Below are 24,822 nucleotides of genomic sequence, written 5' to 3'. Positions count from 1 at the left end.
TCTTCTCCATGCATAGGCATGCAGAGCTGCCAAAAGACAGGACCTCAGAGATCTCAGGAGGAGATCTCCTCAAGAGTAAGGCTTGGGGGCTAATTGGCCACTCCCTTAGCCTATTTAAGGAGGAACACCGACTGAAGCAATTTGCAGGGAACAACCATTCACTCTCCTTCGTGCCTTGATCTTAGTTCTCTGCAAATTGCTTCTGGGCTTTCTGCTAACCATAGTAAGATTAAGATTATTTATTCTTTGGATACTTGCAGGCTTTTAAGAAAGTTAATTAACAGCCTTTGTTTGGAAAAAAAAACCTGATTTTATTTTAGTAAACTAAGTTTTGTACAGACTTTGTGTGTGCTGCGTTCTTTGGAGTCTGTAGCTAGGGCAGAACACTGTTACAGAATCTGGTATCCTGCTAGGGTAGTCCATACAGCACATCCAACCCTCACTGAAATCAATGGGACCAGCATATACATAATATTGCCCACCCAGTGACTTTATCTACCATTAGAGTTACTGTTGATCAGTCACTTACTACCGGTAGCTGCAATTGCTAAGTCAAATACAGAAAGGTATTCATGAATAAATTGAAGAATTTGTGCAGAAGAGCTAACTTAAGACGTCTCCATCCCCTGAAATCCCAGGAACTGTCCTTCCCTTTGTCCTTCACACACCCACGTGACACAAACCATTTGCCTGTTTAGGAATGGCCAGCTTTAGTGCAGTTTGTCAGGACCAAAGCATTAAGTCTATTACGACCATTTTTCTAATGTCTTCAGTCTTTTTGAAGTATCACCCAGGTGTTTTTTTCCATCAGGCCTCAAATGATGTAATTCATCAGCCTGTTATTGATGGGGACCTGAGGAAAGTCCCATTGTGAGGTATATGGGGGGGACTGTGAATCTTTCGTTAGGTAATATAAATAAATCTAGCTTCGAAAGTGCTGCCTTCTTAATCATCTTTAAAACACAATGGGCTGTCACTGCAGTCCATGATTTTCCCGTGCTGGAAATATGGCCAGAAAAAAAAAACATTTCCTTGAAAAGAAAATGCAGGGGGGGGGGAGAGACCGAAGCGCAAACTCATTGTCTGAATATTATTTAAATGCATGGATATCATTTAAATGGGTGCAGCCACCTGATCACTGGTTCATCAACACGTACAATTATTACATTGCATTTTGCCACCATGCGGCAAAGCAAAGATGGACATTAGATTATTAAAATATTTCTCTACCACTCTTCATCCGATGAGTTCTTGGGAGTTACCAATATAAATTCTGCTAAAATTACATAATTTTAAAACGTTGCATAATTCATTAAAGAACAATCGGTGAGGCCAGAAATAATTAAAATAAGTTTCTCTGCACGTTCAGGATTTCTTTTCAGATTTAGAAACAGAATAGAAATCGAATAACAGAGTAGGAAGGGACCTTGGAGGTCTTCTAGTCCAACCCCCTGCTTAGGCAGGAAACCTTCTACCATTTCAGACAAATGGTTGTACAGTCTCATCTTAAAAACTTCCAGTTTTGGAGCATTCACAACTTCTGGAGGCAAGATTTTCCACTGATTAATTGTTCTGTCAGGAAATTTCTCCTTAGTTCTAGGCTGCTTCTCTCCTTGATTAGTTTCCCTCCATTGCTTCTTGTCTTGCCTTCAGTTGCTTTGGAGAATAGTTTGACTCCCTCTTCTTTGTGTCAGGATCTGAGATAAGATTTATTTGAGATAAAATTTATTTGGTTAATGCTTTAAACTCTTGGGCTGTGGAAATAGGAAGGTCCATATGGGGTCATTGGTGCTAGAGCTAGAGCTAACCTCTTCAGTTGCATTAACAGGGCAAAAGTAAATAGGTCATGTAAAAGGTTTTAAAGATCAAGGCTAACATTTATTTAGGAGCTATATTATTTTGCAAATTAAAAGAGGAAACAACAAATCTCTGTTCAGTCTCTCTGAAGATTATTCCCTCGCATGTGAATAAATGGCAGATGACCACATGATATTCACTGGCAGAAATCTACAATCTATCAAAGATGGCATTGTATCTAGTCATCAGAGCTGTGAGGGGCAGAGTATTGAAATAGGGGAAAAAAGCCTGGAAAATGTCCACTACACCAACAGATTGTCTAATAATCCGGAAAATTTTTGAGTGTGCAGAAATGGACAAACTTACTATAGAATTAAATAACAAGGAAGACTCGGAGTATTACTCAATCTGGGAAAACTGGCATCAATAGATAGAGAATAAAAATAGGAAATATATAGATCAAAATAAGACATAAATTGTGTTTACATATATTTGATCAAGAAGGAATATCTGAGAACATATGAATAAAGTTAAGAGCTGTGTACTGTTGGAACGACGTTGAATTGTACAACTATCATGGACATATTTTTGTTACAGATATATTAGTATTTTAATATTTTAAATTTTAATAAAGGTTTTTTGAAAATTAAAAAAAAGAAAAGAAATAGGGAAAGAAGAGGTCCTTTGAGATTAGAGGGCCAGGTCAATAAAGAATTTAAAATACCTGGTGTCTTTATGCAACTGTGGTATATGTCCACGATGACTTACGATGACAATGGAACCCAAAACCTGTGTTTGCAAGTGAGACGCTTCTTAAGTGAGTTTTGCTCCATTGTATGACCTTTCTTATCACAGTTGTCAAGTGATTCATTGCAGTTGTTAAGTTAGCAACATGGCTTCCCCATTGACTTCATCAGAAGGTCGCAAAAGGTGAACACATGACCCCAGGACTCTGCAGCCATCATAAATATGAGTCAATTGCCAAGTGCCTGAATTTTGAGGATGTGACCATGGGGATGCTGCAATGGTCATAAGTGTGAAAAACAGTCATAAATCACTTTTTCCAATGCTGTTGTAACTTTGGTCACGAAAGGAACTGTTGTAAGTCAAGGACTTACATGCTACAAGCTACAATTCTACAAACTAAAATTCAGATGTTGTATATCATAATATAATATATATTATATATAATATAATATTATATAGAATACTATATTATATATAATATAATCTATATTATATAACACATAGGATATCCCTTCTTTGCCTCAATGGATGCCTATGAATATACCACACTATAAAAAATGATGTTGAGATTCTAGAAAAAGTGCAGAGGAGAGCAACCAGGATGATTAAGGGATTGGAGACTAAAACATATGAAGAACGGTTACAGGAACTGGGCATGGCTAGTCTAGTGAAGAGAAGGATAGCAGTGTTCCAATATTTGAGGGGCTTCCACAGAGAGGAAGGGGTCAAGCTATTTTCCAAGGCACCTGAGGGCCAGACAAGGAATAATAGATGGAAACTGATCAAGGAGAGATTCAACCTGGAAATAAGGAGGAACTTCCTGACAGTGAAAACAATCAACCAATGGAACAGCTTACCTTCGGACGTTGTGGGAGCTTCATCACTTGAGACTTTCAAGAAGAGATTGGACTGCCATTTGTCAGAAATAGTAAATTTATATTTCGCTGATAAAGAAATAAAGGGAGACTAGTATAGCTCTACTTCAAGCTATTTAGCTCTCATCAGCTAGCCATACCCTTATTTGGATTCGAACTTGGGCTGCCTAGATGTTAGGCAGTTGTATTAACCCCTGAGCCACAAGTGCTCCTCCCTTCATCAACTTGAGCCAGGGGAGAGATTAAATGTATTCCTATTGAGACACCTGGTCTACCCCAGCATGTGGGAGGGAGCATACTGCATCCCTTTTGCCTTTCAGCTCCAATCCAGCAGCCCTCAAGCAGTCGCATTCACAACAAACCATTTTATACCAAATTTATATTTTTGCTGATAATGAAATAAAGGGAGACTAGTATAGATCTATTTCAAGCTATTTAGCTCTCATCAGCAAGTTCAAATCCGAGTAATATATATATATTTCATAAAATCTACGAAAACACACACACACACACACACACACATATATATTCGTAGATTTTCACGGGTAGAGGTATGCAAGTTTTGGTGTATTCGGACGTTGAAACGTCGCCAAGATACTCTCAATCTTACACGGGAAAAGACCCGAATACACCAAAACTTGCTCGTCAACTTCAGGCTGATGTCTTCGGCTTCGTGCCTGTGTGAGCAAAGCGTGATCGGAGATGCCGTCTCTCTATAAATACTGGTGGGGAGGTGGGGAGTGCTGGCTTTGTTGTTGTGAGCAGGTTGGTTGGCTGTGTTGTTACATCTTGATTAGTTGATGGAGTTGATGTTTGCAGATTAGTTGGCTGTTTCGTAACATCCTGTGTGGCCGAGGTCCTGGCTGTGTGCCCATTAGACTTTTGTGTTGTAATGACCTGGGTAATGGGCCATGTGGCAACATCCTGAGCTCCAGTGTTGTGACATCCTGAGTCCTGTGCTGCAACATCTGCTATTGTTAAACTGTTAAAACTATAAGGTCCCTTCCAACTCTATTAATCTGTAACTAATCTGTAATGTTGTCAGATTTCGACTTCTTGAATTTCTGACACTTGGCTGGGAATTCAAAGACCCAAAGTCTAACACCAGGCAGGCAATATGATATTAGAATTGTAAGACAAATGGCAAATTGCAACAATAACATTCTTTTTGTTGCTTGTTTGGCTTCTGCCTTTGTTGATAAAGTCCCCAGATGTCTCAGTCTTTTTCTTTACTGTGATGAATATGTGCTGTGAACTAGCTATGTCCCCTATAAGGTATGGCACTTTGTGTTGTTTTTTTTTAATAAAAAAATTGGTTATTTCCTACTGTTTTGGCTTGTGCTGCCTCAGGCTTTCTTCTAATGCAAGGAAGTATTAAAAGATAGGCTTTTATGCTCCTGTGGTGGTGGGGAAAAACACAGAAATGATACTGACCTTCAGTTTAGAGTTTTTCGGGGGTGGGGGAAGTAAATTTAAATCAAAAAGGAGAGAAAAACAGAGCAGCGCACAGAAGCCTGAAATTTATTTATTTATCTGCCATTCAAATTGAGAAGCCCATCCAACTTGAGAGATTCTGAGTGACATACAAAATTAAAACAGTAATTTTAAAACATGGCTTGGTGGCCGTGGCATGGCTTGGTGGATGTGGCAGGGGAAGGATACTGTAAAATCTTCATTCCCTCCCCACTCCAGGGGAAGGTTACTGCAAAATCCCCATTTCCTCTCGTTCAGCTGGGACTTGGGAGGCAGAGAATAGATGGGGGTGGGGCCAGTCAGCGGTGGTATTTACCGGTTCTCCGAACTACTCAAAATTTCTGCTACCTGTCCAGAACTGGTCAGAACCTGCTGAATACCACCTCTGGAATGAGCTCCCATTCTTGTCTCCACTCCTGCCAACCTAGAAATTCAAAAGCATGCAAATGCGAGTAGATAAATAGGTACCACTTCGGTGGGAAGGCAGCAGCATTGCATGCGAATAGTCATGCATGACCATGGAAATGTCTTCAGACAATGCTGGCTCCCTCAGCTAAGAAACAGAGATGAGCACTGCCCCTTAGTGTCAGAACATGACTGGACAGGGGAAAGCTTAACTTTTATCTTTAGGGCAGAGACTATACATTTCTGGGATGTATTATTCCAGAGGTGAGCTATTGCAACAAAGATAGCTCACTTCCTGGATCTTGGCAAGTGACACTCAGTGGTGGTATTCAGTCGGTTGTATCTGGTTCGTGTGAACCGGTAGCGACAGATGTAATCACATCCCGTTGAATTCCACCAGCCTTCTCGCTGCCTTTTAATTAACTTTTCACATTGATTTTTAACCATCATTGCCTCTTTCTAAATTTAAACTTTTATATACTGCTTTCACGTTTTTATATTTTATTTGTACACCACCCAGAGTCCCTCTGAGAGGGAAATGGGCACTTCCAAAATTTGATAAACAAACAAACAAACAAAGTTTAATATCATTTAGCTTCTGATTATTTTATTATTTTATTCTATTTGCTATAGGTGCCACCCAACTCCAGAATGACTTTGGGTCGCTCACAATATTAAAGAAAGAACAATTTGGATAGTCACGTAAAATATTCTTTGAAGCAAAGCCAAAGAAGACTTTTCTTTGTAAATATACAAGAATACTATTAAAAGAGTATGAGTACCCTCATTATTTTTAATAACTTCACTAACTCCAAATTTGCTGCTAGCAATTTGGGAATGGTAGCAGGAAGTTAATGTTCACATACTAGATCAAATGAGGTATTCTGTCTTTTTTTTTTTTTTTTTACCTGCCTAATTAATATTAACCACTAGAACCTCGGGCACAGCCAATTCTTTATGCAGAAAATCCCAAATCTGAGAGCTAGTTTCATTGAATAGCAATAACTCAGCTGGGTCTAACTTTGAAGAAAATCAGTATTTTCTATCCAGAAAAGCAGTTTAAGGGTGAAAGATTATAAAGACATGGAAGAGAATCCTGATGGACACATTATACAGGTAGGTCTTTGATTACAAATCATTCACTGAATGACTGTTCAAAGTTACAACAGCACTGAAAAAAGTGAGCTATGACCTTTTTCACACTTACGACCATTGCAGCATCCAGACATCTGGCAACTGGCATGGATTTATGACAGTTGCAGTGTCCCAGGGTCATGTGATTGCCTTTTGCAACCTTCTCACAAGCAACATTAAAGGGGAAGCCAGATTCACTTAACAACTGTGACAAAAAAAGGTCATAAAATGGGCAGAGGTGGGCTTCAAAAATTTTAGCATGGGGTTCTCTGCCCGGTTGCTGGGTGGCCGTGGCCATGGAGGGCGTGGCCTAGTCAGCCTCCTGCACCATGGTGGGGGGGACTTTTTTGCCCTCCCCGGGCTCCGGAGGGTTTTCTCGAGCCTTCGGGAGGGCAAAAATGGCCTCTCCAGGTTCCAAAGGCCTTCTGGAGGCCCAAACATCCAGTAGGCCCATTTTTCACCCTCACCGAGCCTCTGTATGTGCCCTGCACTTACCTGCATCCAAAACGGGCTGCATGGTGACTCCTGGGAGGGGCAGGGTGGGGTGAGCAGGATCAGCAAGGAGTGGGATTTGCGGATTCTCCAAACTGCACAGTATCTTAGCTAGAGATTCTCCTGAACCCCTGCAAATCCCCAGCAGCCCACCCCTGAAAATGGGGCAAAATTAACTTAACAACTGTCTTGCTGAGCAACAGAAATTTTGCTCGGTTGTGGTGGTAACTCAAGGACTTACTTGTACACCATCTTTCATTTGCCTGAAGAATCAGAATGTTGCTTACAGAAAGATTGGGAGTAACACCATGTGGTTAGGTAATGTTCAGAACCGAATAAATAATTTCATTTGGATATGGTTGCTTTGACTTACAAAATGTAATGAAACCTACAATTCAGCTAACTGACCACCTGAGGTTCATTGATCAGCATTGCAGAATCGAGTCCTGATACGTGTTGAACCAGAGCGTCTAGGCTTTTATTGCTTATCTAGTATAAATGTATTAAAATGTGATCCAAACAATCCATATCAAACTTTTAATGTATGGGTGCATTTAATATATATCCATTTGTGGATTTTTTTCCCCCCTTCTTACTATTGTTGTACTTGTCCCATAAGTACAAAGTCTGCTTTTTTTGGATGTATCAAGTCCTAACTTAAACTGAAAAATTCAGAGTGAAAAGAAGGGGCATTACTCCTTTGCAGAGAAGGGAGCAAATGATGGCACTCTAGAGCAGGGGTGTCAAACTCGCATTGTCACGGTGGTGTTACACGACGTATCTGGACTTTTTCCCCCTTTGCTAAACCTGGCAGGGGTGGGGCCAGCATGTGACGCATCTGGCCCATGGGCTGCGAGTTTGACACCCCTGCTCTGGAGCATGACTGGCAACAATCCTGAAATATAAATTGGCTGACAACAAGAAGTCCAACCAGATAACAGTCTGAGGGGTCCTTGGTGCTCTCTGAGCTTGGTTGTCCCAAAGATGCTTTTTCTGGAGGCAACTGGATTTTCTTGTTTTTTCTTTGAATCCATTTTGCTTCTCATCCAAGAAGCATCTTCAGCTTTGACAGGATAGTGGAGAATGGACAGTCAATTTAATTATTTAAAATAATAAGCATTATTTTAATTTCTGTCAGATCCTTTCAGAGCTGAAGAAGCTTCTTGGATGAGAAGCGAAACATTTTCAAAGAAAAAAACCAGAAAGTCCAGTTGCCTCCAGAAAAAGCACCTTTGGGATAACCATGACCTGGATGACTGAGAATCTCTACGGATTCTGAGCTTGGTTGTTTTCTTGCAGATGTTTCATTACCCAAACTAAGTAACACCATCTATTTAGCACTTATTATTTTACCTAGTTTGAGTAATGAAATGAGTCTTGCAAGAAAACAAGCAAACTCAGAGAGCACCAAGGACCCTTTGCTTCAATCCTGAGCTACAAATAGTCTCCCTTAGATAGTAGTCTTGTCACATATTTAACCCTGGAGTAAGATAAAGGTAAAGGTTCCCCTTGCACATACGTGCTATGTCAGATAATAATCTAAATTAGTGCCACTGATCTACACTGTCTATACTGAAAGGATAGTTTTGTGTTTATACTTTCCCTCCATTTTTTAAGGGACAGAAAGGGGAGTGGCTTAGCCACCCTATAAATATGACCCCCCTTTCCTCTCAGCGAACAGAACACACAAAGAGATACACTGACCTGACAGACTTATCACGGACACTCAACAACAGACACTCCCTCTGTCAAAATGGCTAGATAAGAAGGGAATATGCTCTCGGCACATTCACCTAAGAAACAAAATAAAGACCAAGAGACAATGTTCTGCGATCTAAAATGTAAATAGTTTATTGTCTTTAAATAAACAATTGAAGTTTTCTTGACAAAAGAAATCTGGCTTAATTGTAGCTGCTGGGACATTGAAAGATCTCATTGACCTCTACAACCTAACTAAAAACTATTCTAACATGCTAGTCATTCATGACTCTAGGGGGCAGTGCTCATCTCCATTTCTAAGCTGAAGAGCCAGCGCTGTCTGCTGACGATTCCGTGGTCATGTGGCCAGCATGACTAAACGCCGAAGGTGCACGAAATGCTGTTACCTTCCCATCTATTTTTCTACTTGCATTTTTACCTGCTTTCGAACTGCTAGGTAGGCAGAAGCTGGGGCAAGTAACGGGAGCTCACTCTGTTATGCGGCGCTAGGGATTCGAACCGCCGAAATGCTGACTTTTCTGATCAACAAGTTCTGCGTCTTAGCCATTGAGCCACCACATCCCCTCCACCCTTGAGTAGCTGCAACTATTTAAGAAAAATCAAGACATGGGCTGGTTTAGGACAATTTCTCACTTTTTTTCCCCTCCAGTCCAACTTCCACATGTACCAAACTGAGAAGTCAGAATTCTAAGATAGTAAGACATAACACAACATTTTGTGAGTTGAGGGGAGGTATGTGTGCACTTTTATTTTTGAACACGGCATTCCATTTAAGGAGATGCTCCAAGGAGGCTAAATATGCAACTTTTCTCCTATCTCTGACAAAGCCAAGCATGAACCTTCAGTATCATTTTTATATCCAAGAATGCCTTTGAGCCCAGCCTCTTGTCAGCATTCTTACCAATAAATAAACAGCCACAGGGAAGTAGGAGATAAACAAGATGGGGGGAGGGGTAGCATTCTCCTAATCTATGCTTGAATGACTGCTATCCTAGATCTACTGTTTTTGAATTTGTTCATGTTTGTTTGGTAACATTCCCCACAAGTTACAGTCAATGGAACATCTTATTCTGCCTCTCCGTCTCTGTTCTGTGGTTTCTTCAGATCTGGCTTCTCTATCTGGTTTCCCGCAACACTACGGAGAAGGAACCATTGAGCCATCGGTTTTTAATTTGACTTTGGATGCCTGCACGTAAGATATTTGCTCTATCTTCCTACTCTTAACACTGCTTGAAATCCCTCTTTACTCCAACGCTTTGATTTTATTCAGCCTTTCATTTTCCCTCGAAGAGATTTCATCAAAAGTTTAATATGCAATTTTATCCCGTTGTATGAGACACAGAGAAATCCTTTCAAGGCCTCTGCATTGCAGCACAGCTCAGACATGGAGAATTATTTCTGTTTGCAAAGAATATTTAAATTTACTATCAAGAAGATTAGAAAGGCTATCCCGAAAAATGAATTTTACAGATTATCAGCTTCCATGATAAAAAGGTAAATGTAGTTCCATGATTCCCCGCCCCTCTTTTCTTCTTTTTTAGCATGATAAGGATCCCCTCAGAGAATTGCACTGGAATTTGGAAGAACACAATATGACTAAATGTAAAATATGGAATAAAGCAGAGAACAAGCCTTTGAATATTACAAAGGATCTTATATCTAAACTATACAACCTGTAACTATGATTGATTATGAGAGTTCTCAGAATTTTCTTTTAGAAAAAAAAATGGCCACAATCAACCTGTAAAATGCCTTGCTTGAAGTGGCACCAAGTTAGACATCAGATAATGATGATTAAAAGTACTACAATTTTCTATCCGTCACATGCGGCTTAGTAGATATCGTTGTTTCATGAAGGGCTTTATTGGGAACTGAATTTCAAGTTGTCCCAAAAGTGTTTTTCTCCCAAAAGGCAACTGGACTTTGTTTTTTCCTTGAAGATGTTTTACTTCTCACTCAAGAAGCTTCTTCAGAGCTGAAAGTCCAGTTGCCTTTTAGGACAACACAGTTCTATGCTGCATAAACAGAGGGATAGAATCAAGATCACATGAAGTGTTAATACAACTTTATAATGCCTTGGTAATGCCACACTTGGAATTCAGTTTTGGTCGCCACAATGTAAAAACGATGTTGAGACTCTAGAAAGAGTGCAGAGAAGAGCAACAAAGATGATTAGGGGACTGGAGGCTAAAACATATGAAGAACGGTTGCAGGAACTCGGTATGTCTAGTTTAATGAACAGAAGGATTAGGGGAGATATGATAGCAGTGTTCCAATGTCTCAGGGGCTGCCACGAAGAAGACGGAGTCAAGCTATTCTCCAAAGCACCTGAGGGCAGGAGAAGAAGCAATGGGTGGAAACTAATCAAGGAGAAAAGCAACTTAGAACTAAGGAGAAATTTCCTGACAGTTAGAACAATGAATCAGTGGAACAACTTGCCTGCAGAAGTTGTGAATGCTCCAACACTGGATGTTTTTAAGAAGATGTTGGATGACCATTTTTCTGAAGTGGTGTAGGATTTCTTGCCTAAGCAGGGGGTTGGACTAGAAGACCTCCAAAGTCCCTTCCAACTCTGTTATTCTGTTCTGTTTTGTTATATCAAGTAAGTAAGTAAGTAAGTCAGTCAGTCAGTCAGTCAGTCAATCAATCTTTTGATGCCTGTTAGAATCATTTTCTGCATTTTTTTTAAAAATTTGATTTATATGCCGCCCTTCTCTGGAGACTCAGGGCGGCTTACAATGTGCTCAGCAATAGCCTTCATCCTTTTGTATATTTATACAAAGTCAGCTTATTGCCCCCACAACTGGGTCCTCAATTTACCTACCTTAGAAAGGATGGAAGGCTGAGTCAACCTTGAGCCTTGGCGAGATTCGAACCTGCAGTAATTGCAGGCAGCTGTTCTTAATAACAGGGTGCTTTAGACCACTGTACTACCAAGGCTCTTTCTTCCCCTTCCTTAAAAAAATAATGCTATACCTCACATAAGGCAAATATTACTTCTACAACACCAAAGATAACATATGGGAAAATGTAAATTTTAAATGCTTTAAAATTAGGGGGGGGAACCAAAATAGAGCAAACCCACATATATTACAATGAATATAACATAGCAATTCAATTTTTAATCAGAGAATCGGACCTTGCCCATATGGAGACAGATCTTTCTGTGACATTGATGCAGAACCAAGCTGAAGGTGAGAAAATGAGAAATGAGAAAATGATTCTATCAATCACCATCCTTTTTCCTACGGTACTTTGATTGAACATATTTTGAAGTCCAACTGAAGAAACCAGGAAAGTTAGCACAGAACTGTTCGGTTTGTTTTTAACAACAACAACAACAGCCATAGCCACAAACACATTTCTGGTGTATACTAGGGAAGCTAATTTGACCTGATTTGTCCCGTGAAGTTTGAAGTGAGACATTTGCCCAACTTAACTAACAGGTCACTTTGTGGATAAAAATGAGCTCCTCAATGAACATGCTTTTTTCGTGAACACTCAGGGTAATGAATATACTAAAATAGGGGGGTTTTTTGTTTTAAAGGAAAGAATAAAGAAAACCATAAGCCCAGTAAGCTTTCTGATCTCTTAATTTTCCCCATGTGAGGCATCTCTTCAAGGTTAGTGCTTTTCAGCCATTCATTATTCAAGTTGCAGTAGGGTAATAATACTGTAGCTCTGCCTTAAAAAAAAAATAAAAATCCTCGACCACGCCAACTATGGCTTGATATCACTGCTGCTTCTTTCATATTGGAATGTGTGACTTGTTTTAAGATTGGATTAATGATCAAAAGCAATGACAGATGTCAGTCCCTGGAGAAATGATAGATTGTGCATTTTAATCTTTAGAATGAGTTGGGAAAAATAATGGTAGGGATATTTTGTATGCATTTTTTTTTAAAAAAAGTCCAAATAATCTCAGTAACAGTAACAGAGTTGGAAGGGACCTTGGAGGTCATCTAGTCCAACCCCCTGCTCACGCAGGAGACCTACACTAGGGATTCGAACTGCCGAACCGCCGACCTTTCTAATCGACAAGCTCAGCGTCTTAGCCACTGAGCCACCTAGCATCTCCCTGGTTTGTTTTCTGCTAAAATGTATCATGTGTGGTACTGCTAAAAAGTGTACCATGCACACTATTATTACAAGTAGTCCTCGACATACGACCACAATTGAGCCCAAAATTTCCATCACTAAGCAAGTTAGTTGTTAAGTGAGATTTGCCCCATTTTACAATCTTTCTTGCCACAATTGCTAAGTGAATCATGGCAATTGTTAAGTTAGTAACACAGTTGTTAAATGAATCTGGATTTCCCACTGACTTTGCTTATCAGAAGGTCACAAAAGGTGATCGCATGACCCCGGGACATTGTAACTGTCATAAATACATGCCAGTTGCCAAGCAACCAAATTTTGATCATGTGATCATGGGGATGCTGCAACATTCCTGTGAAACACTGTCATAAGTCACTTTTTTCAGTGCCATTGTTATCTTTGAACAGTCACTAAACAAATGGTTGTAAGTCAAGGAATACCTGTATTATGGTTGGTTGCAGAGTCAGCCAGGTCTACGACAACTCACCATAGCCAACTTGTTGCAGCTAACTTGCCATAGCCAAGTTGCTGTGGGACAACTCACCATGGACAACTCGCCACAGGACAAGAGTTCCACTAATATCGAAGAAATTGTGGAATAGAATCATTAAAGAAAGGATGCCAAAGAAGGGACAAAATGAAATGTGAATGCCAACAATTAAAATAATGTTTTAATTCTTTTAAATAAATAAATTGAGTTGTCCCATGGTGAGTTGGCCGTGGTGAATAGTCCTGCACCTAGTTGGCCTTGCTGAGTTGGCCGCGGCAAATTGGCCATGGTGAGTTGATCCTGGCATGTTGCCCATGGCGAGTTGGCTGCGGTGAGTTGTTTAGAGTGGAATTGGCATTTCTTCCCACTTATCAAGTCCTACGATAGGAAGATGTTGCTACTTAATAATATTCATGTTACTGTCGCAGGATGTAAGATGTTCCAAGTAAAGCTGCCTTTTGTAATTGACTGATAGTGACTTTGTCAATGCCAATGGTATTCAAGTGGTCTCCACATGCTGCCTATTACTATTGGTAGTATCTTTGCTATTTTTTAGCACAAGTGTTCTATTTGCAGGTCTTCTTTGTATTTTGTGATTTTTCTCCAGTACTTTCTCTTCTATTCTCTTGTCTCCAGATATTGCAATGTCCACTATCGAGACTTTTTTTTAAAAAAGTCCTTATCAACAATTGCTAAGTTTGGTGTTTTGTGTGGCAGATGCTTATTTGTTTGAATTCTAAAATTCAAGTGCAGTTTAGCTTTTCTGTTTTCAATCACTTTGTCTGTTTATGATCCCACTAGTTCTTGCTTGCAAGCAAATGGTGTTTCTTGTACATCTTCCAGTGCATCATTGTTGCTACTTTGTCATTGTGTTGTCTCCAGTCAGTATATGCGATCTTCTTGCAACAGCTAACTAAGTGATCCACTGTTTCTTCAGTTTCTTTCATAGGAGACATTTACTGGCTGTTGCTGTCTTCTCAATTTTGGCTTTTGTTCTTAAGGCTTGGTGTTGTTGTGCAACCAAAACAGTCCCTTTTCCCCTGCTCTTAGCCATTGGCAGATCTTGATGTTTTCTGTTTTGTCTGCTAGTTTTCTTATGTACTGGCCACATCATACTTTGCCTTGCCATATCTTTTTTTCTATTCTGTATTTGGCCTTTCTTGTAGGCTAGTTTTTGTCTCTGTGATATTCAATAAATCTTCTTGGTATACAGGTGGTCCTTGACTTACGACCACAACTGAGCCCAAAATTTATGTTGTTAAGTGAGATATTTGTTAAGTGAGTTTTGCCCCATTTCATGACCTTTCTTCCCACCGTTGTTAAGTGAATCACTTCAGTTGTTAATTTAGCAACAGGGTTATTAAGTGAATCTGGCTCCGCCATTGATTTTGCTTAGCAGAAGGTTGGAAAAGGGGATTTCATGACCCCGGGACACTGCAATTGTCATAAATATGAGTGAGTTGCCAAGAATCTGAAATTTGGTCATGTGACCATGGGGATGCTGCAAAGGTCGTAAGTGTGAAAAACACTCATAAGCCACTTTTTTCAGTGCTGTTGTAACTTTGAACGGTCACTAAACAAACTGTTGTAAGTTGAGGACTACCTGTACTAGCTTCAGTGCATCTTCTTCACCATTCTTCATGCCCAAGAATTTGTAGAGACTGTCTTCAGCCAGATGCTTGATGCTATTTTCATATGACATCTTGGTTTTTTCATTTTTCACTATTTTTTCCCTCTTTTAATGGTAAGGGTGGCACATTTGTCCAGTACAAATTCCATTGCAATATCTTGGCCAGGGGTGAAATCCAGCAGGTTCTGACAGGTTCTGGAGAACCGGTAGCGGAAATTTTGAGCAGTTCAGAGAACTGGCAAATACAACCTCTGGCTGGTCCCAGAGTGGGGTGGGAATGGAGATTTTGCAATATCCTTCCCCAAGGAGTGGGGAGGGAATGCGGATTTTGCAGTACTACGCCCACTAAGCCACACCACGCCCACTAAGCCACGCCCACAGAACCAGTAGTAAAAAAATTTGGATTTCACCATTGATCTTGGCTGTATTTTAAGTGCTGAAAAGGAATTCCGTTTCAGGTGATGTTTTCCGATACAGCTTCAGTTCATCTATGAGGAAGTGGGATAACCTAATAGATGCCTTTGATGTTTGATAGTCATGTTCAATATTATTGACAGTGGAATCAATTCAATAACAAACAGTGATAGGGAGTCTTGAAATTTTCCTCTCTTTATGTTAACTTCTCTCAATCTATCATCATTGACTAGCAACTGTGTCTGCCATTGTGCCATTGATCTTTGCACAAAGCTTCTGATACTTCTACTGATTCCTGCTATTTTTAGGTACTTGACTCTCCAGGCATGTGGCAGGCAGTTGAATGCCTTCTTGTAATAAATCCAAGCTACCTTCAAGTTGATCTTCCTTCTCTTACAGTTTTCTAAAAGCATCTTGTCAATTAGAAGCTGATCCTTTGTTACTCTGCTGTTGGGCAGTTTCTTTTCTGCTCAAGTGGAAAGAATTTGTTTTCTTCAGCTAGATGCTGTTGGATTACCACAGTACCACAGTAGCTACCAAGTGAAAGTAAACAGACAATTAGCCTTTAGTTGTCTGTTGTGCCCTTTTTGTTGGATCTCTCATTATGAGGTAAGCTTTGCCAGATGTTAATCAATCTTCAATTTCACTTCCTTGCAGTATGTTTGCTTGTATAGTTATTTGTCAAATTTATATGGCTGCACATCTCACAGAAAGTGACTCTGGGTGGTGTACAACAATCCAAACACATTGTATATGTACTGCATATCGGACATAAATACAATCAAGAGAGTCTAGAGATATTTTACAAGAAGAGTCCTCCATTCCTCTACCCGCAATAAAATACCTTATTCCACCAGACTTCAAATTTTGGGCTTAGACAATTTAGAACTATGCTGACTTCGGCCTGACCTAAGTGTAGTACATGAAATTATCTGCCACAATGTCCTACCTGTCAATGACTACTTCACCTTCAACCACAACAATACACGAGCAAATAATAGATACAAACTCAAGGTAAACCATTCCAAACTCGATTGCAGAAAATATGACTTCAGTAACAGAGTGGTCAATGCCTGGAATGCACTACCCGACTCTGTGGTTTCTTCCCCAAACCCCGACAACTTTAACCTCAGACTGTCCACTGTTGACCTCACCCCATTCCTAAGAGGTCTGTAAGTGGCATGCATAAGTGCACCAGCGTGCCTACCGTCCCTGTCCTAATATTCCTTTTTTATTTACTCTTTTCATGTATTCAAATTATGTTTATACTTTTACCTGTTATCTTATATATGCTTGACAAAAAAATAAATAAAATAAAATAAAATAAAATAAAATAAAATTTCTGCTCTTATTACCAGTTCTTTCATTTCAATTTCATTTCTTTTTTCCTTTTCTACCTCTTTTATCTAAGCTGCATTCTTGTTGTATTTCTTTGGATTGTCCCCTAGCTGTGCCTAGAACTGCACTGTTTCTCCTTTGTCCAGAGTTGAGTGGTTCGCTGCATTCTCAATATGGATGGATTGGTAGACATGTTTCTCATTCAACTATAAGTGGAGATTTTGCCTATAGCCGTGATGGTGAACTTATGGCACATGTGCCCGAGATGGCACGCAGAGCCATCTTTTCAGGCACATGAGCTGTCATCCAACTCACTTGCAGCTGTGCATGCGCACGCGCCCCAGCTGGTGTTCGGGCCTCCAATTCGCATGCACACAATTCTGGAGACCCAGCTGGTCTTCAGAGCTCTCCAGTGCATACACACACATTTGTGCATGCATGTGCGGGTATCTGTGTGCAGCGCACACATGTGCAGATGGCGTTCAAGTGCATGCATTGCATGTGCAACAACCGTATGCATGCACAGATGGTGCAATTGCACACACAGCGCACAGGGCGGGAGCCGTGCGAAAGCTGTGCATATGCGCATATGGTGCGGTTATCTTGCCAGGTATGGGGTAACTGCGCGTAAGCGAAGCGCATACCTGTTTGGCACTCGGTGAGTAAAAGGTTCACCACCACTGGCCTATAGTGTGCAATTGAGCTTTATATCTGCTTATCTTCTTGGCTATAACTATTATTTGTTGCTTTGTTCTTTCTGGTGCTTCCTTGATCTTCCTTATCTCTGAGTGACATTTCTGAGTGACATCAGGTGTTCTTTGGTTTTCTTGTTCTTCAGCTTCTTTCCCTTCATCTGTTTAGGATGCTGATCTTATTTTCCAATCTTATCTTCCATTTTGGTGATGCACTGTTTGGCTTCTTTTCTTCGTTTGTTCATTTTGCATCCCAGCTATTCAGTTATGATTGCAGCTATGCTGTACATCACTTGATTTGTTTCTTGCCATGAGCTGGTAATTATAGTCTATATTACAGTATTGGCATATTTTAATACTGGTGCTAGCTGTTTCTTCGTAACAAGTTTTTGTTGTTTTAGGCGTTCAATTATTCCTTCATTTCAGTTCTTCTTGTTTTCCAGATAGATTGCTTTGTTCTTTTTAAGGAGAAGGTAGAGTGGATGCATGGTTTGGAAATGAAAATAGTTCAGTAGAGATGGTGGCATCCTCTATTGCTGAGTTCCTCTGGGTTGTCTCTACTGTCTGAGCTACATCTGACAAGGTTTTTATTTCTTTGCCTAAGAATTGATCTTAGCAATTCTTCCAGTTCTATTTCTGGGAATATTTTTAATTCATATTATAAATCAACATTGATCAGCTAGCCTGAATTCTGGCATCTGTTATTGCTGATTTTGGATGTCATTCTTTCCAGAACTGTTGCATTCTTTTCAAATATCTTGTTCTCATTGGACTTGATTCGTAATAGCATTTTTTAAATCTTCGTATATTTGTGATGAGTAAGCAACTTTTCTTCTAGTAATCTTGCAGCTGCTGCTGGCTGTGGTTGTTCAGCTAACAGTCCTGAGTCCTGTAGCCCATTTGTTACCAGATGTTGAGGAAATCCATCACCTAGCAAGGCCGCGGTCAATGAAAATTCTCAGTCATCCAGATAGAGTTGCCTGGAAGTTAAGTCATGGCAACTGGATTTCTTTCTTTGTTAGTTCAAAATGTTTTGCTGCTTATCCAAGTAATTTGTTCAATCTGAGCTCAGACTGAAGAAGCTACTTCGATAAGCAGCAAAACATTTCAAACTAACAAGAAAAGAAGTCCAGTTGCCATGACTCAACTTCCAAGTAGCATAGTCCTTGTTGACCTGGACAATAAATTGTCCAGTATGGGTTTCTGTAAGTTACGTCACACCATGTAGTTTATAGAAGAGACACTCTTTGTCTGACTCCTCTTATAAGACCTGTTCAGTATGGTTGAACCTCTGATAAATAAACGTCCTCATTTATTTGTATTCATTTCCCTCGTTCATGTCCATGTCCATATTCATACCTGCTATCTTGTACATGTTTGACAAACTAATAAAAATAAATAAAATAAATAAATAAATATAGCTATCTTCCTCAGGGCACTCAAGTCCCTCAACTATGTCAGTAACTCCCTCAACCCCCAAAACTCCTTCCCTTTATTCATTTCAAATATCCCAATTGCTCAGTTGGGGGTACATTTTGATAGTTATTTTTGCAAAGACCAAAGAGAAAAACACTGTAAAAGCTTTCCTATGAACCCTGTTATAAAAAGAATTTTGACGCGTCTTGAAAAAGGTCTGATAAAGAACAATCTAAAACTTTTATTGGTGAAACAATAACTACAACAACCGTGAATGTACAATAAAAATAATAAAACTACATACAACATAGTGATAAAAAGAAATATAAAAGAATGAAAAAACCCCACCAGACTTATTGAGTATCACTATAAAATAAATTCCATCTTTCAATTTATCATTCATTCTAAGCCATATATTGCTGCATCTTTTCATGTGTGGAATATAAAAACGTTTCAAAAACTCATATCAAACACAGGTCTTGAATCTACTCCTTATGTACTCCTTATGTTCAGGAGGATAAGTTGATTTCCATTTGGGTAAAATTGTCCTCTGCAAAGCCCAGGCATGCCATCCACCGAAGGAGGCCAGCTCTTTTCAATATATAAATATATATTTTCAATGTATTTCAACTTTCCACCTATGAAAAATAACGTTGTATGTTCTACTCTCAACTTTCTGGGCCCAAAACATTTCAATTTATAGTCATCTTAGGTTTCGGAAACTGTCCATCAAATGCAACCTTCCTGTACCAAAGTCCTGGTATCTCAGTTTCAAGGGGCAGGAGGTCCTTTTTAAGGGGTCTAATAAATATACCATAATGGCTGACTTCAACATATAATCTGAAACCCTGCTTAATGAGTCTTCCTAACTAGAGACAAAGGGACGCAATGGCTCTGTGGTTAAGATGCTGAGCTTGTCCATCAAAAGGTCGGCAGTTTAACAGTTTGAAACCCTAGTGCCACGTAACGTGGTGAGCTCTCATTACTTGTCCCAGCTTCTGCCAACCTAGTAGTTCAAAAGCACATAAAAAAATGCAAGTAGAAAAAATAGAGAAGGTAACCGTGTGCCTTTGGCATTTAGTCATGCCGGCCACATGACCACAGAGAGGTCTTCGGACAGTGCTGGCTCTTCGGCTTTGAAACAGAGATGAGCACCACCCCCTAGAGTCGGGAATGACTAGCACATATGTGCGAGGGGAACTTTTACCTTTACCTTTTAACTAGAGATATCATTTTTCTTAATTAGAGATGGATGAGTTTGTGAAGTATGGTTTCACAATAATTTTATTGTTTCCAGTAGGATATTCTTTGGTCCATTCATACAGATTGGCCATCTCAAAATTGGATCCTTACAATGCCTTTGGGGCTGGTTGGGAAGTTACAATTACTGCAGCAATAAGATTCCTGACACGGATGCATTATTTTGCCATATAACAAACACATATTGAACCAATGCTAAAGATATTTCCTAGCTACAAAGCTACTGTTGAGGCATAATTAAAGTATTAGGACTAGGAAAAGGCAAAGAACACCTCAATATCTCCATTTATACCAGCCTATCAAGCAACTACAATATGGATGGCCAGTTAGTAACAATGTAGAGCTGGGTTATCTCTATGGTAACAGCCTATGGGCTGACTTTTTCTCAATAAGGTACTAGCATCTATTTTATGATGGCCTTCCTCAGTCAGCAACTCCCACTAGTACTGTTCTTTTTAAAATATGGTTTTTATTTTCTAGTATTGCTTTGATATTAGTATTGGAAACTGCCCCAAGGCTTCATGAATGAGAAGCCATCTATAAATCGTTTTAATACATAAACTAGACAATTTATGCCCTGTTGGATCAGTGTTTCAGATATATGTCCTTACTTAAACAGAATTACCAAGGGTAGGTCAAAAAACAGTGGAGCAAGACTAGGAAGGTAGGTAGGTAGGTGAGGGAGATAGAAGAGGGAGATGGGAGAGGGAGAGGGAGAGAGGGATGGAGAGAGAGAGAGAGAGAGAGAGAGAGAGAGAGAGAGAGAGAGAGAGAGAGGAAAGAAAGAAAGAAAGAAAGATAGGTATTATAGAGACGTTCTCTACAGGTTCTCTGTCTCTTCTTATTTCTTTTATCATAGAAAGGTTAGGGTAGGAATACTTTAAGGAAATTATTATTATAATGTCCAAGATGGATTTTCTTACTTGTATCAAATGTTTAGCCAAAGAATCCAGTTCAGCAGCATCAATCTTCAGAAATTCTCCCAACTAAAACTCCATTCTTCCTGTTCTCTGTATTGAAACATTAATGTAAAGGATTTTATTTTATTTATTTATTTATTTTGAAAAGGAAAGAGCGAAGGGCCTTTTGCATTGCAAAATCAGACTCCACATATGACTTGACTACAGAAAACCCATTTGAAGAGTAAAAGCTCAACCGGACATGTATTGTCTATTCAAACAGAAGCTACTCTTGACGGAATAGATAGGGAAACAGCTGAATTAATATTAATACTTACAAATTATTGCATTTACAAGGTCACAACTCCCTCTTTGAGGCTCACCTTAACCAGAGCAGGAAAGCTGCTGATGCTTGACTGATGTATATTTCTGAGAAACCAGAGGAAAACTAAAATGGAATGACACTCACAAGAATAAATAGCCCAGTGTTGAAAGCAAAGGTGAAAAATCTTGTCCAAGGTTTTTTAAAAAAACCCTTCCCTAGCAGGAAACTGAAGTCAAAGATAACAAAGAAGTAAGGCTTTCCAAGGTGATGGGACAAAAGGCCTTTTCCAACGAAGCAAGAGAAAATATGCCATACAACCTGCAAACAGTGAGTCAAGAGACTAATGTCACAACTTTATTACTAAGTTGTTCATTAGCAGCATCAGAAAAGGTCAATAGATCATTCAAGCAAGAAGCAAACAGCTGGGAAATTAAAGCCGTATGTTTAAATATAATGCATTATTGATGATTGTAGATACTCTAAACTCTAGTAACTACAATTTCGATAACCGGAATTAAAACTTCTGGTAGTATGGATGATTCTATTAACCTTGGTATTTCAGGGCATTCTGTTTTGAACAGTTAGTTTAAAACAAACCTGTTTTGTCCCTGAACCAATCAAGCTAGTTTTTGCTTCCTTTTCATATTTCCTTCAACTCAACAGAATAGTGAAAACAAACAGGGAGTCGGGACACTGCCCACACATCTTTCTGTTAGCGGGCTGAGTCTCAAAAAAACTAAACAGGGTTGATCAAAACTGAGGTGGGGAGAGAAGCAAAAATATCGCTCACGTCTGAAAAGGGGTTGGGTCAGGCTGGGATCTGCAGTGGGGGGAAAATGCCATTTTTTTCCATTGTATGTTCTTATGAAAGAGACAGTTGCATTTTGATTGGGTTGGGTTGGTTCCTTCAAGTCAGTTTTTCGCTCCTGGCAAATTCCTGGATTAATCCCTGAAGTTTTCTTGGTGAGGTATTTGGGAAGTGATTTGCCATTATCTCCTTTCGAAGAATGAGAAAAACTGACTGACTCAAGGTCGCATGGCTGGCTTTGGGCCTAAGGCAGAATGAGAAATGACTGTCTCCTACTTTCTAGCCTAATGCCCAGTGGTGGGATTCAAAAATTTTTACTACCAGTTCTGTGGGTGTGGCTTGGTGGGCGTGGAAGGGGAAGGATACTGTACAATCTCCATTCCCTCCCCACTCCAGGGGAAGGTTACTGCAAAATCCCCATTTCCTCCCGATCAGCTGGGACTCGGGAGGCAGAGAATAGATGGGGGTGGGGCCAGAGGTGGTATTTACCGGTTCTCCAAACTACTCAAAATGTCCGCTACTGATTCTCCACAACTGGTCAGAACCTGTTAAATACCACCTCTGATAATGCCTTAACTACAACACCGATCTGTCTCTCAACAGCATTTTAGGAAGTTGATGGCTGCTCCATTCTAAACTTCCTTTCCACCTCCCTCCTGGTCAGCCAACCCTGAGCAAAGCACATGTAGCTTCCCCTATGCTCATATATACATACAAAAATATGCCCCCTGCTATTAAATAGGTTGTAAGGAACACACTTGACTGTCATGATATGACAGCATCGTATCTATTCACCTCAAGTGCTGATAAGAACATCTTATGCACATACTGCAGACTAAGCATTTAATTATGCAGACACAGAGCAAGAGAGGACTTGGAGTAGTGGAATGGCCTAGAGGTGGAGCTCTCACTTCACAATCAGGAAGCTGTGAGTTCGATCCTAGGTAGAGGCAGATGTTTCTCTCTCTGGGCACATTGAGATTATATCTGCTAAATATAACTCTGCATTGGTGACAGGAAGGGCATCCAGCTCCATTCAGTTGCCCAGACTCCATCCCACAAGGGATTATGGTTTAGGTTTATTTAGGTTTAGGTTTATTTGATTTGTATACCGCCCTACTCCCGAAGGACTCAGGGCGGTGAACAGCCAACAATAAAATACATAAATACACAAAATTTAAAAACCCGATAAAATCAAATTAAATTATTTGGCCCAGACAAATTAAAATGCCCCAATAATTTAAAAACAGATTAAAATTTACGTATTTAAAAAGGGAAGAGATCAGGCCAAGCCCGCTTGATGGAATAAAAAGGTCTTCACAGCACGGCGGAAGGAGTGCAGATCCGGGATCCTCCGTATCTCCGGGGGGAGCTCATTCCAGATGGTAGGTGCCCCCACAGAGAAGGCTCTCCCCCTAGGGGCCGCCAGTCGACACTGTTTGGCTGACGGCACCCGGAGGAGTCCCTCTCTATGAGAGCGTACTGGCCGGTGGGAGGCTATTGGTGGTAGTAGGCGGTCCCGTAAATAACCAGGCCCTAAGCCATGGAGCGCTTTAAAGGTGGTAACCAAAACCTTATGGGATCATTAAATGAAGATGATTATGGGATCATTAAATGAAGATGATGATAAAAGAAAAAGAGAACATGAGAGAAGTACAAAATTTTCATCCATGGTGTGGAGAAAACAGAACTCCCTAAAACTTATTTCTCAAATAGTACAATAACCTTTGGAGTTCATTTCCACAAAATGTAGTGAGTGATTCATCAGTAACTATTAGTTGTGAGGGCTGATGCCAGTGGGACAGTATATCTTTCCACAACGGTTTTTGAGAAGCATGAGCAGAAATATTTCCTTGCATTCAAGCTCACTTAGTACCACTGTGAACAGCATGTTAGAAGAGACAGATCTGCATCACCGAGTTTCAGTTTTGCCACCTCATTTGGAGATGTCAGAAACTGATTTTGAGCACTTCTTTTCCATATACAAAACCCAAGATTTACAACTAAAGCATGGCTGTTCCTTAATGTGTCAAATATATGCCACTCAGACTTACTACATTTCTTTGAAACTTTGACAGCTTGAATTTTAATTGTAATCTCTGTGTGACCTGCAAAATTACTTTTGACATTCAAGGGATAATTGGGAGTAACCTCTGATCCCATTTCCCTATTGCATACCCCATTCTATCAATTTCTCTCCTCACATCCTTACTTATTAAACAAAAATATGCAACCTGATGAAAGAGCTCCTCAGACCACACAGCACCAGCGCAACCTTATGTGAAAATACTTCAAGAACCTCAACCAAGCATTTTCTACCTCTTTGCCATAATATCCAAACCAAGCCACCCAGGCTGTCCCATTGTCTCAAACACTGGAATTATCACAGCTGAAATATCAAGTTTCATGGACTTTGTTTTTAGACCTTAGGCCACCAGCACTCACATAAGGCCTCACAGATTTCCTAAAAAAAAACCTGAATCCCATAGGAAATCTCCCTAATAACACAATTGTAGCCATTATACACCAATATCCCCCACAAACATGGACTACAATGAGCCATGGTGGCGCAGTGGTTAGAGTGTAGTACTGCAGGCTACTTCTGCTGATCACTGGCTGCCTGCAATTTGGTAGATTGAATCTCATCAGGCTCAAGGTTGACTTAGCCTTCCATCCTTCCGAGGTGGGTAAAATGAGGACTCAGATTGTTGGGGGCAATAGGCTGACTCTGTAAACCACTTAGAGGGGGCTGTAAAGCACTGTGAAGCAGTATATAAGTCTAAGTGCTATTGCTATTGCTGCAAGCCATT

The 24,822-nt window shown here is 40.0% G+C and overlaps 1 protein-coding gene across 1 annotated transcript in view; it reads right to left on the bottom strand.

Moving 5' to 3' along the window:
- Window positions 1–24,822, bottom strand: part of FHIT (fragile histidine triad diadenosine triphosphatase) — a 1,529,913-nt gene that overhangs the window by 1,191,482 nt on the left and 313,609 nt on the right. Inside the window, exon 3 of the mRNA XM_060684216.2 lies at window positions 20,904–20,990. The gene's annotated coding sequence lies outside the window, so the exon portion shown is untranslated. The remainder of the gene's footprint in view (window positions 1–20,903; window positions 20,991–24,822) is intronic.

This window comes from Pantherophis guttatus, chromosome 2 (genome assembly GCF_059756535.1).
Source record: "Pantherophis guttatus breed Tessera chromosome 2, ASM5975653v1, whole genome shotgun sequence".
Lineage (NCBI taxonomy): Eukaryota > Metazoa > Chordata > Lepidosauria > Squamata > Colubridae > Pantherophis > Pantherophis guttatus.
This window is presented reverse-complemented; position numbering and strand designations above follow the sequence as displayed.